The sequence below is a fragment of the Sturnira hondurensis genome, unplaced genomic scaffold (assembly GCF_014824575.4).
Source record: "Sturnira hondurensis isolate 20B ecotype Veracruz unplaced genomic scaffold, ASM1482457v3 Scaffold0015596, whole genome shotgun sequence".
Taxonomy (NCBI): Eukaryota; Metazoa; Chordata; class Mammalia; order Chiroptera; family Phyllostomidae; genus Sturnira; species Sturnira hondurensis.
This window is the reverse complement of record NW_028088227.1, coordinates 8,601,790-8,606,596: the sequence shown is the minus strand read 5'-3', so window position 1 is coordinate 8,606,596 and position 4,807 is coordinate 8,601,790. Positions and strand designations below refer to the sequence as shown.

The window sequence follows — 4,807 nt, the reverse complement described above, 5'->3', positions numbered from 1 at the left end:
TACGTGGATGCCTCTTGCACGCCCCCTGCTGGAGACCTGGCCCATAACCCAGGTGTGTGCCCTGACCAGGAATTGAACCAGTGACTCTTTAGTTCGCAGACCAGTGCTCAATCCACTGAGCCACACCAGCCAGGGCCAGGGCTTTCTCATTTCCGTAATTGAACTCATTCCTTCTCAACTGCTACCTGTCATAGGACAGGAGAAGACCCTGCTGCTATCATTTAGCAAAATAATGTATTTTTAGTCTTTTCCCACTTTATCTACTTTAATTTTTATTGTGGTTGATAAGTTAAAAATCTTTCTCCTCACATTAAAATACTGTTAGTTGCTGTGTTTATAACCCATGCCAATTCCCATGACATGCTAGATGTTATTAGAAGGTGAATTCATTAAAGCTTAGAATTAGCTTTGTAGAAAACACTTGCTCACGAAGATTCATAGTGCCTCACCAGCTTTGTCCTATTTCTTTGGTAGACTAGGGTAGCACTAGGGATCCTTCCAATGGACCTGTTCAGTGTCTTGACTGTGGTGGTGGTCACACGAATCTACATGTGTTAAAGTTGCATAGAACAATACACACACAGAGATGAGCACATGGTGAACTCTGAATCCGGTTGGCACAAGCCATTGATGTTAGTTTCCTGGTTGTGACATTGTACGGTGGTTATCCAACATGTTGCCATTGTGGGAAATGGGGAAGTGTACACAGGATCTCTCTGTACTCTTTCTTACAATGTCATGTGACTCCTCTACTATTAATTAAAAAGGTTTTAAAAATTATATAGTCCTTGGCATCATGTAGAATTCAATCTAGTAAATTACAAAAATAAACACACAAAGAATTATATAATAACTACTATAATGTAGCAGGAGGAAAAGCATCTGGTACCATAAACGCATGCAAACATTGGCATCTAGCCTGTACTCACGGGTGAAGAAAGACCTTCCTAAGGATGTAACATTTAATGTGAAGCTTAGGAATGAGTAAGAATTGGCCAGACAAGAAAGGAGGAGAAAGATAAAAGATTTTTCACCTTCGAAAAAGTGGTCACATAAAGTACAGTGATCATAAGGAAGCTTGACAGAAGGTAATGCTGAAGAAACAATTTGGGGACAGGTCACACTGTACCTTGTGGATTATTGTTGTAGACCGCTCTGCCTGGTTCTACGAATTGTATCTCCACCCCTTGTGGCTAAGGGTGAGGGACGACCTCTGGAATGCCAGCCGTAGGAGACAAAGCTTGTCTCTGGTAGCAAATGCTGCCTCAGTTTCTTCTCTTTGTCCCCAAAGCTTTTTCGGAAGTCAATGACAGGTAAGACCCCTCACAGCGGGGGGCAACCTAAGCCAAACCAAAGCCAGACTCGATCACTTGGGAGGCCTTCATGTCAGGACTGGGGTTGGGGGGGTTGCAACGAAGAGCAATGGACTCTCGCCCCCCAGCTTTGACATAGCCCGAGTCCCCATGTTCTCTGGGAGAAGCGCTTCCTGGCTCTAATCCCCTCAAGCCTGAATACCTGATGGGGAGAGGTGCAGCTCCTTGCCTTGCTAGAGCATGTCCTGGGGAACAATCTGGCATCACAAAGACTTCCTGATAAACCTGTGAAATCTGCTTTGCTAAGAGTACTTTCATTCATATGTTAAGGGTTAGAGCAGGAAACCCTGAAACTCTGTTCCTGACAGACTCGAACTCATGCTAAGCCCTCAGATTTCTTTGAAATGTTATCTGCTGTTTGATCCTTGCCACCCTGTATTTCTGTGTATTACAACCCAATAAAAGGCCCTGGAGGAAGGCGCTTGGGGCCTTTTTCTCTTTGGAGAAACTGGCCGCTGCTGGCCTTTGTCTCCCCTGAGAAATTGACCACCAGCCCATGGCCTTTTCCCTCTGGGAAAATGGCCACTTCTCCTCACCAAGCAGATCACATCATGTCTCGGTCATATTTACTCTCATCCGTGGCACACGGGGGGACTTGCAAGGGAAGTCGCCCCCACAGATTATAGTAACTTTCTTTTTTTTCAAGATTTTATTTATTTATCTTTAAAGGGGAAGGGAAGGAGAGAGGGAGAGAAATATGGATGTATGGTTGCCTCTTGTGCATCCCCTGCTGGGAACTGGCCTGCAACCCAGGCATGTGCCCTGACCGGGAATTGAACCACGATCCTTTGGTTTGAAGGCCTGCGCTTAATCCACTGAGCTACACCAGCCAGGGCTATAGTAACTTTCTTATGAGAATAATGAGAAGCCACTAAAAGTGCTTTAAGCAAGGAAGTAATATCAAATTAATATTTTTTAAACTATTACTTTGACTTTCAGTAAGAGACCAGCTTGGTTGAAAAGGATACCTAAAAATATTCAGAGATAGAAGCTGGCACAGGAGTCTAGGCTAGTGATGGGGTTCTTGGATTTGGGTGGGGGTAGTGATGATGAGAATATATGAATGGGTGCAAGAAATACTAACCAGATTTGGTAATCATTTGAATGTAAGATGTTCATATTATAGACTATAGTCAGATTTTGGCATGAGCAATGGAGTGGATGGAACAGCCATAATCCCAGGTGGGGAGAATTAAAGGACTGTATATGAAAGTGGGGTAGGGAGTGGTACGGTTCAATCTGAAATCTAACATACGATGCAATGAGACTTTTAAGTGGAACTTTCAAGTAATCAAGTAGATATTTCAACTGAAACATAGAAAAATAAGAGGTATGAGTAGGTATGAGTCCAGGATAAAAATACTTGGTCTTTATCCACAAGAAAAATATTCTAACATCCCTAGTGGATATCTGAAAACACAGATAGTGCCAAACCTCATATGTACTGTGTTTTTTCTCCTGTACATACATACCTATGATGTTTTAATTTATAAATTAGGCATAGTAAGAGCTTCACAGCAATCATGATAAACTTGAACAATTATAACACTGTACTGTAATAAGAGTTATGTAAATGGCTTTGGGGGCATCATTAAGTAAAATAAGGGTTGTCAGAACATGAGCACGGAGATACCATAATAGTAGATCTGATAACCAGATCACTACAAAGCAACTAATGTGCGGGAAGCATATAAGAGCGTGGATATGCTGAACAAAGGGATGATTCACATCTTAGACGGGACAGAGAAGCATGGCACAAGATTTCATAACACTACTCAGAATCACACATAATTTAAAACTTATGAATTGCTTATTTCTTGAATTTTCCACTTAATATTTTTGGACCATGGTTAACGCAGTTAACTGAAACCATGGATAAGAAAAGACTGATGATTTTTAAAATTTGTGTCCACTTTTAGTCATGATATGGTATGAAAAAACTTGGCATACCATCATAGCCATTTTAAAGGGAAGACTTTACTTTTGCATAGTGTATGGCTGTGTAAGCCACTAATGATAAAAAGAACACAGTATTCAGCCATACCTTAGATGATAATTAAAGAGGGTCCTTAAGGTCATTAAGGGAGAGTGAGAAGAAGAAGAAAAGAAGGGACCCAGAGAAAATTCCCGATAACTTAAACATTTAAAGTCAAAGAAGGTTTATAAGAAGCAGTCAGACAAGGAGTGAAAATCCAAGAGTGAAGTGGGGAAGCCAAAGGAAGAGACTATCAAGAAGGAAATAACAAATGCTGTTAAATATTCTGCTGAGAAGTCAAGACAGATGAGGCGTGGGAAATGGAAACGACTGTTGGATTAAGCAATATGAAAACGTTAACTGGGATGGAGAAGGAGTACAAATGGAGGTGGGCTGGCAACTTTGAGGAAGAGAAAGGAGTTGTAGCCGGGTGCTATAGATTTTCTCTCCAAAAGTACAGACACTGAGAAAGGATATTTAAGGAAGGTGTAGATTTGTTGTCACAGGAGAGGACAGTGAGTAGAACATCAACTTAACTACAGACGGTCTCCAGCTTATGATGGTTCCACTGAAAAGTTTTTGGTTTTAGGGTGGTGTGAAAATGGTACACATTAAGTAGAAACTACACTTTCTAGATTTTGAATTTTTATCTTTTCCTGGGGTAGAGACATGCAGTGCCATACACTGTCATGATACTGGGCAGTTCCCAGTCAGCCATGTGCTTGCAAGAGTGAACAACCAATACTCTGTGGTGCACTGTGTTGCCAGTGTTTTTCGGGGAGTGTATTTGGTAAGTTACATGAGATAGTCAACACTTTATCATAAAACAGGCTCTGTGTTAGATGGTTTTGCCCATCTGTGGCTAATGTAAGTGCTCTGAGCACATTTAAGGTAGGCTAGGCTAGGCCAGGGTAAACTATGATGTCAATAGGTTACATATATTAAATACAGTTTAGGCTTAAGATATTTTCAACTTACAATAGTTTCATCATGACCTAACTCCATTGTTAGTCGAACATCTAAACTGAGGTAGGTTTTTTTTTAAAGTTTAAATAATTGGAAACTATCCAAATTTTCTCTTGATAAGGAGTGGCAATATCGCAAAGAATTGTGATATTCATCCTTTTCATACCTGTCATTCATTTGATTAGGTAATCCAAATTATTATTGAAATTACAATTGTATTTTTCACTCATAGAGGGTTGAAATGTGTCAGCACTGGGTTAAGTGCTCATAAAATCCTAATCAAAATCACAAGTTCCAGGGAACTTGCAAAATGCCTGTAAAGTTTATCTGAAAAATAAACATGAGGGAATAGCAAAGAAAATTCTGGGAAAGAAAATGGCAATTGTGGATTAACCAACTATAATTGTGGTTTACAACAATAGAGAGCTCAGTGGAAAGAACTCAGAAATGATCACAAGTTTATGACAGGGTGACTTCAATGAAGCTGGGTTTT

At 40.5% G+C, this 4,807-nt stretch overlaps 1 non-coding gene across 1 annotated transcript; it reads right to left on the bottom strand.

Moving 5' to 3' along the window:
- Window positions 1–3,274: 3,274 nt before the first annotated feature.
- LOC119000377 (small nucleolar RNA SNORA15) lies at window positions 3,275–3,417 on the bottom strand. The gene has a single exon (XR_005069308.1). It is a non-coding gene; the product is annotated as a small nucleolar RNA SNORA15 (small nucleolar RNA).
- Between the last annotated feature and the right edge of the window lie 1,390 nt (window positions 3,418–4,807).